This window comes from Tamandua tetradactyla, chromosome 10 (assembly GCF_023851605.1).
Source record: "Tamandua tetradactyla isolate mTamTet1 chromosome 10, mTamTet1.pri, whole genome shotgun sequence".
Taxonomy (NCBI): domain Eukaryota; kingdom Metazoa; phylum Chordata; class Mammalia; order Pilosa; family Myrmecophagidae; genus Tamandua; species Tamandua tetradactyla.
In genome coordinates, this window is record NC_135336.1 from 107,358,894 (window position 1) to 107,371,269 (window position 12,376).

General features: G+C 54.4%; 1 protein-coding gene across 3 annotated transcripts in view; it reads left to right on the top strand.

Annotated features, from left to right (window-relative positions):
• ADARB1 (adenosine deaminase RNA specific B1) overlaps positions 1 to 12,376 on the top strand; it is a 113,347-nt gene that overhangs the window by 36,616 nt on the left and 64,355 nt on the right. The window contains exon 1 of one of the 3 annotated variants that reach the window (XM_077119160.1): positions 834 to 4,689. The exons of the other annotated variants lie outside the window; for them this stretch is intronic. The gene's annotated coding sequence lies outside the window, so the exon portion shown is untranslated. Of the gene's footprint in view, positions 1 to 833; positions 4,690 to 12,376 lie in introns of those variants that run through there. 3 annotated transcript variants of the gene reach the window in all.

A 12,376-nucleotide genomic window follows, 5' to 3' on the forward strand; every position in this document is an offset into this window, starting at 1 on the left:
GGAAAGGGGGCCTGAGCGCCGCCGCACCTGGCGGGAGCGGAGGGGGCGCCCCGGGCAGCCGCGGCTCTGCCTGCGCCCGGCCTGGGGTTCCGCGGCAGCCTTTGGGGTGCCTCCCCTCTGCCCGGCAGCTTCTCCGGGGCGGGAGAAAGGGGCCCGGGACGCCCGCTGAGCCCTGGCTCACCCCCTCGCTTCTTAGCGCCCCACACCCGCCCTCCTTGACCCCAGGCCCCTGCTCTGTGCCCTAACCGCTGCCCCTCGGGCCCCCATCCGTGTCTGCGCGTGCCTGTCGCGGGCCAGCCGCCTGGAAACCCGCCTCCGCGCCGGGTGGACGCTGCCCTGTAAACCCTTTGTCCCCGACGGCGCCGCCCGCTGCCTGCTTGTCCTGCCTGTCCTCTGCGTGGTCACCCCGGGTCTCTCCATCCTGCCGCGGGGAGCTCCTCGGAGACGCACCCCCACCCCCTGGGCCCAAGCCCCCCTACGGGCGCAACCCTCCCCACGGGTGCAGCCCCGCCCCATGGGCACAACCCTTCCCCGAGGGCGCAACCCCCCCCACGGGTGCAGTCTCACCCCCCGGGCCCAAGCCCCCCCACGAGTGCAACCCCTCCCCACGGGTACAGCCCCGCCCCACGGGCACAACCCCTCCCCACAGGCACAACCCCTCCCCACGGGCGCAACCCTCCCCACGGGTGCAGCCCCTCCCCACGGGCACAACCCCCCCCACGGGTGCAGCCCCTCCCCACGGGTGCAGCCCCCCCCACGGGTGCAGCCCCTCCCCACGGGTGCAGCCCCGCCCCACGGGCACAACCCCCCCACGGGCACAACCCCCTCACAGCGCAGCACCCCCTCCCCGCCCTGGGTTTCCATGATTCCGCCCGGGTCTTCTTTGGACTTCGGCCAGCCAGCGGGCAGCCACAAGCAACGCACTTTCCTGTGATCGTGCTCTAGGCAGGGGGTTATTGGGGTGTTCTTTTGTGTCTCTCTTGACCTAGGAAGGTGGTGGATTGCACTGACATGAATTAGTTTTCGTTAAATTTCCTTGCATTCCTGTCATAAACCCAACTTGTACACACTATATGATTTTAAAAAACGTTTAATTTTTTTATTTTGGAATAGTTTTCAAACATAGAGGACAGTTTAAAAATCATAGAAAGCCCATACAGAGACCTCAGCGTTCCCCATCCCCCGAGGCACCCAGACCCACCCATTTTAGCATTTTGCCTTGTGGTTGGATCCATCCGTCTGTCAGTCTACCCATCTGCCCATCTCTACTGTTTTCTGGGCACTCGAGTGTAAGTGCACACACAGTGTTTCTTAAGAGCACTTACTACTGCCGTGAGGACTTCCCGAGAACAGGGATATTCACTCCTTAACATGCCTTAAGTGCAGGTTTGAGAAATTTAACAGTGATATAAAACTTAGTGTCTATTCTAGTTTTTTCCAGAAGTCCCAATAATGTCCTTTTGAGCCTTTGCTCCATCTGGTCTCATGTATCACCCTGAATTGCCCTTGTCTCTCTCTTTGCACTCGTGTTTTCTGTCATGGGAACACACATATACACACCAGGGACACACCCGTCCCCTGCCCACATTCAGTGGGATTAATCACAGGCACAATACCGCGGAGCCCCCTCACCTTCTGTTACAGAAACCTCCCCTCTCCCTAAGTAGAGCCCTGCACCTCCTGTGCGCTCACCCCCACCCCGTACCCCACAACCTGCTCTCTGATTTCTGCCCCTAAAAATTTGCATATTATCCAGTATTTTCTCTGTAGTTTCCATGGGGCTTAAATATAAGAATTTAAGTCTGTAACAGCCTCGTTTACGTTGACACCAGCTCAGCTACAATAGTTACGCAGCCATGTTCCTGCACCCTCCGTCCCCTACTTTATGTCTTTCTCACAGGTGGCGTGTTTATGCGCTGTGAGTCCGACGCCACTCGTCTACCGTTCCGTCTTGTGCACTTACCTCTTAGGTCCTGTAGGAAGTAAAAAGTGGAGTTGTAAACCAAAAGTACAATAGCCCTGGCGTTTATATTTAGCCCTGGCAACACCGCCACTGGAGATCTGTTTCCTCGTGCGGCTTGCCCTGTCATCTTTGTCGTTTCCTTCCCACCCACAGGACGCCCTTCAGCCTCTCCTGGAGGCCGGTCTCTGGGGACAAGCTCCTCAGCCTCTGTTTACCTGGGAGGGTCTAATTTCCCTCAGTTCTGAAAGACAGTTTTCCAGCATATAGAATTCTCGGCAGATTTTGCTCTTAGCCCTTTGGATGTGTTTTCCTACTGCCATCTCGCCTCCATGGTTTCCGACGAGAAATCGGCATCTCATCTCGGGAGGCTCCATGTGAGGACGCCCCTCCTCTCCGGCAGCCTCCGGGACCCTCTCACCATCCGAGGCAACCAGCAGTTTGTGCGCAGCGTGCGGCGTCCTGGGGCTTATCCTGTTTGGAGCTCATTGAGCATCTTGGGAGTATTTATTCATGTCTTTTGTTAAGTTTGGGAAGTTTTCAGCCATTATTCTCTGGATAGTCTCTCTGCCCTTTCCTCTCTCTCTCACTTTCTGGGACTCTCACAGTGAGGCTGCCCACCAGCTCCTCAGACTCTGTTCTCTTTTCTTCATTCTTTCTTTTGTTCCTTCGATGGAATAATTTCACTTGTCCTGTCTTCAGGTTCACCGATTCTTTTTTCTATCAGTTCCAATCTGCTGTTGTACCCCACTAGGGAATTTTAAGTTTCTCTTTCTTTTTCATAATTTCTGTCTCTCCGTTGATATTCTCTTTGTGTTCTTGTGTCATTTTCCTGATTTCCATTTGTCCTTTTTCCATTTTTTCCATCAGCTCTTTGAGCATATTTAGCACATTTTTAAAAAGTATTTGTCTCGAAAGTCCCAGGTCCGGTGTTCTCACTGATGGTTTGTGATGCTTTCATCTTCTCCTTTGCCTGGGCCATCACTTCCTGTTTCTTTGTATGTTTTTAAATCTTTTGTTGAACTCTGGACATGTTCATATTTTAATTGATGCTCTGAGGCCTCTACCCTTCAGCTCGTGTCCGGCTGATAGAAGCACAGAACTTCTGCTGAATGGCAGGGACTAAGGACAAGGAAGAGAGGGAAACCACCTTCTCAGTCTCTGCAGCTGGACCTGTGCAAGTGCTTCCTTCAGGGCTCGTCCCTACGATGAGTTTAGAGAACAGCTCCAGGCCAAAGCACAGGGGCCTCCTGGTCCTTCCTGCGCATGTGTCTTGTCTTGGGCATGTGTGAGTGGCCCTGGGGATTCCCCCGTTTGTACACATCCGGATGTCTGTCTTCCCTAGGACGCAGTTTCCTCCTGGCCCTGGGCCCTGCACTGCTTGTCCTCAGCCAGCACCCCCCTGCCCCAGGCAGCCCCTTGCCCACCGTCCCGCAGCATCATGTCCTGTAGGAGAGCTGGGAGAGCCACCTTGACAGCAGGGCAGTGAGTCACACAGACCACCTGAGACAGACCAGGCCGGGACCCCTGCTCCCCGTGTGTGCACAGGGTCACGCTGCCTCTTCCAGAACCGGAGCCAGGGGTCCGCACTGGGAGGGCAGGAAGTCCTGTGCCCAGCCGAGGGCATGTGGAGCAGCTGGGGCACCCTGAGCTCCCGCTGCTTTCCCACGGCCTTTTCCTTAGTTTGGCACTCATGCTGCCTTGCAGTTACTTAGCTGCTTTCTGGAATGTGGAGAACGAAGGATACTTGTGCCTGTCCTTGCTGGCTGTTCAAACTTCTGAGGGGACAGATCCCTGAACCCTCTCACTCCACCATCTTGACGGGGTGTGCCTCATAACCTTTAAAAAATACTATGGGGTTGGGGCTACCCCCGGTTTGTTGAGGAGTTTTACATCTGTGTTCATGAGTAAGCTCAGCCTGTTTTCCCTTTCTCATCATTTTCTTGGCAGAAATGTTCCTGTAGGAGGATTTTTCTTTCCTGATTCAGTTTCTTTAATGTTTATGATATAGTCAGACTTTCTATTTCTTCCTAAGTCAGTTTTGATAAGGGGTATTTTCGTTGGAATCCGTCTGTTTTGCCCACGCTTACACACTGTTGAGATGGAGTTCGCAATACCCGCGTATCTTTTTACCGTTGTGGTTGCCTAGCAACCCACCTCAGAGCTTTGTGCATGAAACAATAACCATTTTATTACGCTCATGGCCATGTGGGCCAGGAATCTGGGCTGAGTTCTCTGGGGACGGCTTGTCTGGGCTCCTGGGCTCTGGGCCTCTGCCTGGGCAGCACAGATGGCTGCAGGGCCAGGATGGCTGGCCTGGAGCCCACTGGAGCTCTGGGCCTGGCCGTCGGCCGGGATCCTGGTTCTTCTCAAAGTCACATCCGAGAAGCTCCTTCTGCGTCACGTCTGGTCCTGCCTTGGAATGGTGGGAGCAGCAGGGCCGGCTGGCAGCCTCCTCTCTGCGCGGCCTCTCCCTGCGGCGAGCCTGCAGCACCTCGCAGGTGGGCAGACATCGTACCTGCAGCACCTCGCAGGTGGCTGGACATGGCGCCTGGAGCTGGCCTCCCAGGGAGAGCCTCCTGAGAACCGGGAGGTGGGAGCGGAGAATCTGAAGGCAGGCCTGGAAGCTGGCCGTGCCCCTCTCTGTGTTTCTTTGGTTGAAGTGTCGCAGAGCTGCCAGGAACCGAGGCCAGAGGGGGAACCCCATTGCTTGATGACAAGATTGCCGGGTAATTTGGGGTCCTCTAACCCTCCACTGTCCCTTTTTTCAATTCTGAGTTTGGCTGTTCGGGCCTTTTCTCTCAGGAGCTCTGTGTGTGTTTTGATTATTCTGGCCAGAGATTGGTTCACTGTATTTGTCTTTTCAAAGAACCAACTTTTGTCTCTGTGTACCTGCTGTTACATGCAGTTAGTAGCAGGCTTAGTTTCTCATTGATTTCTTCTATTTTCTTGGGGTTTATTATGTTCTTTTCCTGACACATCGTTATGGGCACTCGTGAATTTTTTTTCATCCCTTTCCTTGTGTGCAAGTGATGAGGCTATGACTTTCCATCGGAGGCACTACTTTATCTGTATGTCACATATTTTGATATGTACTCTTTTTTTGTTTTTAACTTCTAAATGTTTTCTGTTTTCTGTTGTGATTACTTTCTTTTAACCATGGATTATTTAGAAGTATGCTCCTTAATTTTCACACAGACAGCGATTTTTCTAGTTATGCTTTGGTGATTAGTTTCTAGGTTAATTGCACTTTGGTGATAGAATCCTCTGTCCGAGTTGTCGTTTGAAGTTTGCTCTGATTTGCTTTCTGACCCAGGATATGATCTGTTTTTATAAAAGTTTCATGTGTGCTTGAAAGTTGATGCATTTTTTATTTACTAGAACAGAGAACAGAGTCACTTTAAAGTTTGTTAATTCTTTTGTTTGGATCTTTTGTCTCTCCACTGATTATTTCTTTGTCTGCTATTCTCATTTACTGAGAAACGTACTTAAAACCTCCTGCCGTGGCTGTGGAGATGTCTGGTTTTCCTTGTTTTTTTTCAGTTTTTACTTTGAATATTTTGCTGCTAAGTTTTGGAGTTGCCTGTCTTTTACGTCATGAAGCGACCTTCTCTCCTTGGTAATGCCTCTACAGTGAAGTCTGGGTTGTTTTGATATTTCTGAAAGCATCACCAATTTTTTTATGGTTAGCAACTGCTTGTTGTACCTTTTCCTAATGTTTGGCTTATAGTCGTCCTGCATCTTTGTGTTTTAGGTGTGTCTGTCACACGTCAGCATATAGCTATGGTGGTTTTAAATCCAGGGTGAAAATCTTTAAGAAGGGTCATTTAGTCCATTTACACTGAATGCAATTATTGGTATTTTGTGGTGTTTTAATAAAAGAAGCTATTTGTACATGGACCGTGTGTGAATGTCAACATTTTAATTGGATACTTCTAGTAACATGGTATTTAATAAAGATTTTGGTTATTTCCTAGAGTATATTTCATTTTCAGGATTCTCTAATTTAACAAAAAAGAAACATTTTTTCCTGCTCGTATGTGCTGTGACTCTGATGCTAGTTAGTTTTTCATGAAACTTTCTTGTTAGGTTGGTTTCATGAAATACAAACTTCACTATTAACTGAAATATGACGAAAGCTCAAGAGTTGGAGCATCAGAGTCAAACATGCCCCGTAGAAATTCCCTCTCACCAAGTGGCGGGCGCTGTGCGGAGACCTGCCTCTGGGAAGCGTGTTCTTGCTGGTGCCCCGTGCATTTTCTGTCGCCATGTGAACGTTTCCTTCCAGGAATGATCTTTTCTTCAGATTCTGTGATGTCTTCTGAGGGCCCTTGGTGGGGGGGGGGGGGCCGTGTCCCGCCACGCCCCAGCCCTGTGGGTCACCCCACGGCTCTGGCCTGTAGAGAAACTTCTTTTTGGCCGATTTGGCGAGTGATGGAATGTGAGGTTTGCTCCTGGGTCAGTTCCCTTTTTTGAGATGCCCCATCTGTGGATGTGGCCACCTGTGTGGCCAGGCCTGGTCCTCACGTCTTCCCCTGACCCTCGCGTGTGCTTGGGCCTTCACCCTCGCAGCCGCGGGGACGGGACTGCACCCAGCTGCCTGGTCTTGCCCTGCCTTCCCTCCTGGGATGTTTGGGTTCTGGTGTCATCTTGGCCAAGCGATGATGCCCAGTGGTCTGGTCAGGCAAGCACTGGCCTGACCGTTGCTGGGAAGATATTTCGTGGCTGGTTGATGAATCTGAAGGCTGGGGTATCAAATCAACATCAGGTGATGACAGCTCTGGCTGATGACATCCGCGGCCACCTGAGGGGTGTCTCCACAATGAGATAATCCCACCAGGTGAGGGCTTTTGAGAAAGAAGAGAAACTGTCACGGCTTCCTCAGCCAGCGAGCCTCTCCTGTGGAGTTTGTCCAGACGCTTCATCGGAGCCGCCTGCTTCACAACCCGCCCTGCGGATTCTGGACTCCTCCATTCCCACGGCTGCGTGGAACACCTTTATAAACCTCGTGCACGCGTCTCTCCTGCTCTGTTTCTCTAGAGAACCTGGTCTAACACACCTCCCAACATGCCGGGAAGCTGGCAGCTGGTCAGACAGTCCAGGGTGTTTGGCCGTGTCCACGCTTGGTCTGCCTGTCAGGGGCCGGGCTCGGGTAGCCCGTGGGTCCCAGTGTGGGCCCCAGCGCCCCATTCCCTGCCTCTCGGTTTCACGGTTCTTCTGTTGGTCAGCGGACTTTCCACGCCTGAGGTTCTAGGCGCTCTCCTCCTTCCCTGGCTGCTCGCCATGTCTTCTTCCCCACTGCCTGGGCCGCGAGAACCATCCGGCCCTTGGCCACGTGGGGCCTGCTGTGCCCTCGCTTGTGGCTTCCTGTAGGCACGGTGGGCTGCGTGGAGCCCCACGGCCTCGGGGGGGCTCTTTCAGTGTGGTCCCAGCCCGGGCACCGGGACCCACGGTGGGATCTGGGAGCACCAGTGTGCAACGGTCAGCAGTGGGGTCAGCACAGGCTGCCAGCTCGGGAGCCCCTCTGCTGCGCGGGATGGTGAGGTGGGGATCTCGGGCCAGCTAGCCTGGCCGTCAGGTGTTTGGACAGTATCACCTGCATGTGGGGGCTCAGGTGAGACGTCGAGAAGCCTCTGGAAGGCTGGCCGGCCTCTCGCCCTGCGGGTTCTGTGGGGCAGGTGGGTGCTGGCGGTTCCTGGGCCTTCGGTGTTCCCAGGTGTGTGTGTCCCACCTTCAAGAAGGTGAGGCTGGCAAGGGCCTGGCTGGGGTCCCACAGCCCAGAGGGCGGCCTGGGCCCCCCGAGGTCTGGAAGCTGCTGGACAAGACCCCCTGCCGGGACAGGTCAGCGGGGCGCGGTGGCTGGGTTCCTCCTTAGACCTGCGTGAGCGTGTTGGGAAGATTCACACTCGGCTCCCACAGGTAGACGTCTCGCGGCCGTAACTTTAATTGTAGACAGTCACCTGACTGCTGAAATGGGGAAGCAGTGTTCGATGCTGAATTAAGGTAGCGACAGCGATGGAGGCTGTTGCAGAGAGAAGTCACGGCTCCTGGGCGCAGGGAGGGCCGTGGGGGGCTCAGCCGCCTGTGGGGAGGGGCGGGTGGTCCGGGCCGGAAGCGGGGGCGGGTGATCTGGGGCAGGGGTGGCGGGCGGTCCAGGGCGGGGTGGGGGTGGGGGTGGGGTGGGGGGCGGTCTGCCTGGGAGTGCCGTTCCCCGATGGGAGCTGCTGGGCCAGGCCTCGTGCTTGCCTTTCGGTGTATTTTATGCCACAGTTTCCAGCCTTGAGCTTTTCTTGTGGCTTGTTCAGCCTGCAGCTGTGCGCCAAGGCCCGTGCGCCACTGCCCTCTGGAGGTGTGCGAAGCATGTGGCTTCTCTAGCTCCCGTACCCCCGGCCCCGGCGTTTCCCGAGCTGCCCCGCATGCTGGGCACGAACCTGGAGGCGTGTAAAACCCTTTGCTGGAAATGGTCATTTTCTTTGCGGTGATGAATTCACAAGAAAACTTCTTGAGTGCCCAGCGCCTGCTTTTGCTGACTGCTGGGAGCCTCTGCCTTTGGGAACAGCCAGGATGCTTGCCGGGACCCAGGTGAGGGGACCGTGACTGAAGGGCCTGTCCTGGCCCGGCAGCGGCTGGCTTGAGAAGCCGAGTTTAACCCCCAGCGCCCTCTCCTCCTGTGCTCGCGGGAGCAGGGTAAAGGACAGGAAGGGGACGTGGAGGGCTGCTGGGTGTGCGCTTACCTCTCAGTTTGTTTAGCAGATGCTGCCAGCACCTGCGTCTCCTGGGCACCCTCCAATGACGAGCAGACCAGACCCGTGTCCCTGCCCTCATGGGACTTATATTCTGGTGGGGGGACATGAACAATAACCAGAACAAGTGAAGGATGTAATGCTTCCTGGCAGAGTGAGCACTCAGCAGGAAGGCACATCTGGGGAGCAGTTGTGGGGTGAGGGGTTGGGGGTCTCCCGGGGACAAGGGGACCTTGCTGAGAAGCCAGGAAGCAAGGATGGACTGCATGTTCTAGCCTCAGAGGCCAGGCTGGGGGCAGCCCAGCAGGGTTGGGGGTGGGAGGAGCTCAGTTTGAAGTGAAGCCCGCAGGGGAGCAGCGTTTGGCTCACCTGATAAGCAGGTGCGGAAGTCGGGGAGCCCTGGGGGAGGGGCTGAAGGGCAAACGTGGGGTCCCCAGGGGGCATTGGTGGCCAGGCCTGTTGTGGTCAGTCCCCGAGGGTCCGGGAGGGCAAAGGGCAGCCCGTCCCCACAGTCAGAGGCGTGTCCACCCTGCCCGGAAGGCCCACTGCCAGCTGCCTCCTGGGGGACCTTCCAAGGGAAGTCCTGTTCACTCTGCCGCCGGAGACTTTGGTTTTTCCTCTTGGGCCCGTGGGCAGTGGGGCGTGGGGAGGGCAGAGTCAAGGTTGTGGTCACCAGGGAGCACGCTTCTGGGGTGCAAATGTATTTTCAGCCATGGCTCCCCTTTAGCTCACTTAACGGGCAGAATCAATTTCTCTGTAGCCAAAGTTTATTGAAAGACTGGGAACCCCAGACCTGGCCAGTTCTGAGAGACGCTGAAGCTCAGTACGGCCACGTTTCGTCTGAATCACGAGCGCTGGAACTGCTCATGCCACAGAGGTCAAGATTGTATTTATTAGCTGAGCTGCATAAGGGAAATATCGAGCATTCTTATATAGTGTGGGTGTGCTTTGGGGAAATGAATGATTTATAATTCTCTGCACAAATAAATTGATCTTAAAGGCTAGGAAATGATCTGGCCCAAAGGAGAGAGCCCTCCAGGGCATGTGCTGAGAAAGCCAAACGAGAGGGCTGGAGACAACCAAACGTCCCCCGTGATGGATGCTCTCCTCCACTGGTCCTGTGTTGTTAGATGCGTGCTGTGGAGTAGCGACTTTCTCTTTCTTTCCTATTATAAAACAGGAGCTAATTTTGGCAACAGACCAGGGTGTTTTTCTTATCCTTTCCTTTTCAGAATGCTTTCAAGTAAAAAAAGCACAAATGTACAGTTTTTTGTCTAAACCGTCCCTTTCTTGGCTGGAGCCCAGCTGCCTGGGCAGTGCCCGTGCCCCTGACTTTCCTTAGACGCTTCGTGGCTCTGGCGCCATGGCAGTGCCCGTGGGCTGGGCCTGTCCTGGGCAGCCCCTGGGGCACCCACTGCCCACGTGCGGGGTGCCTGTGGAATTGGGTGTCGCCTGCGCTGGTAGGCGGCTCCTGAGCTGGCACTGCTGGCATCCACCCAGCCAGGGTTTACTCACGCCCCTCTAGTGCTGCAAAGAAACTCACAGGAGGAACCACCAAGTGGTCAGGGCGGCTGTTGAGGCAGAAGGGTGCCCGCCACCTGGGTCAGTCTCCCAGGCTCGCACCCAGGTACATGGGGGCAGTGGCGTTGCCAGGACATGCCCCTGGGGCCACAGGACAGTGGGGTGCTAGCAGTGACGCCGTGTTCTGGGATGGGGGCCCTCCCTGCTCGGGGGCTTGGCCCAGGTCCAGGCCAGCGGGACCGTCTGCTTGGGCCTCGGTCCAGTCCCCTTTGCCCCCGATGTAACCAGTCACGGCATGAGCCCCCGTCCTGGTCACTTGGCCCACCCTCCGGGGCAGGGGTCTGTGCGGGCCACCAGGGAAAGCCAGGGCCATAGCCTGGTTTAGCATCAGCCTCCATGGTGCAGGAGGGCCACCTGGGACCCAGGGGTATCGCTGCGTGGGGGTGGAAAGGCTCGCCCAAGGTCTCCCGGGAGCCATCCACTTGGGGTGGGTGCTTAGGCCTGTCTGTCGTCTTGTGTCCACGCTGACACCCTGTCCCTTGCGTCGGGGGGGCCGAGGCAGGTGGCACCCAGCCGTGGGGGCTCCGCAGGGCACACCTCCCACCAGCGCTGCTGGGCAGGGCCTTGGCATGGCTGCAGGTGACCCTGAGGCCCCTGGAGGGCCGAGACCACGCACCTTTGACCCACAGCGTCCTCAGGCAGAGTCCAGGAGGGGCTTCCTGGAGCTGACCACGTGCTGCCCAGACGTCAGAGTCTGTGGATGAGTTGGACACGAGTGGGCATGCCGAGCGTCTGCCCGTGGGGCAGGAGCAGCGACACGGAGCAGTGAATCCCTTTGCTCTCCCTGTCAGGCCCTGCTTGCCACGCCCTGCCTAGAGTTGTGGGGTCTCAGCCTCAGCCTTTAGCTCTGTGACCAGGTCCCCATTAGTTTGGGGTAGACTGCGAGGTAAGGTTTGGGTTCAATTTTTCCCATGTAGATTTTTAACCACATGACACGGCTGTTATGAAAAAACTGTTCTCTCCACATTTAAACACCTTGGCACTTTTGCCAAAAACCTCTTGTCCGCCTGGGGCTGTCCTGGACTCTTGGTCCCTAGTCTGTGCATCTGTCCTTTCGCCAGTGCCCCGTTATCTTGATGACTTAGCTTTATGGGAATTCCTCAAAATCAAGTGGCGTGAAGGCCGCCCGTCTTGCTGCCCACCTTCAGAGCCTCTTGGTCTCCTCGGCCCTGCGCTGTGAATGTGCTTGGTTGGCGGGGGACAGGGGCTGCCCCACATCACCTTTTGGGTTTTTGATTGGAGTTGACTGGAATTCGTCGACGTGAGCATCGGTCTCGGGAGACACGGCCCCTCCTAAGATGGGGGTTCCTGGGTGTGCTGCGGACAGCTTTGTTTCCAGGGCTTTTCACATCCTCTCGGCAGCGAGCTGGTGTTTTCGGGTGCACGTCTCACACATACCTTGTTAGAAATACCCTCAGACTTTCGTGGTTTTCTGGTGCTATTTTCAGTGATATTATTATTATTTTTGTTTGAATTGCATTGAATCCCACAACTGTGCTTAACTCACTACTAAGAGTCTTGGGGTGTAGGACAATTTAATTCTTCCTTAAATGTTTGATAGATTTCACCAGTGAATTCTGGACTTCGAGTTTTATTTGTAGAAAGGTTTTTCAAGTGTAAATCCAGTCGCTGTAATAGATACACACGTATTCAGGTTTTCTATTTCTTCTTGTCATTTTTAGAAATTTAAGGCTTTGAAGTAATTTCTTCATTTCATTTAAGTTAAATTTATTGGCATAAAATGGTTCATAATGTACCCTTGTTGCCCTTTTGATGATTGTTGGGTCTAGAATGAGGACCCCTTTTTCATCCCTGATGTCGGTCATTTTCCCTTTCCCTTGATCAGTTTAGTTACAGGTTTTATAGATTTGATTTTTTAACAGCCAACCTTTAGTTTAACTGATTTTTTTCTATCTATTTTCTAAATCATTGATTCCCAATCTGCTGTATTTTTTCTTTCTTCTGCTTACTTTGGGTTTAATTTGTTCTTCTATTTCTGGCCTCTTAAGATGGAACCTTAGGTGATTGATTTTAGACATTTTTTTTCCCTAATGTAAGCATTTAAAGCTATTAAATTTCCTGTAGGCAGTGC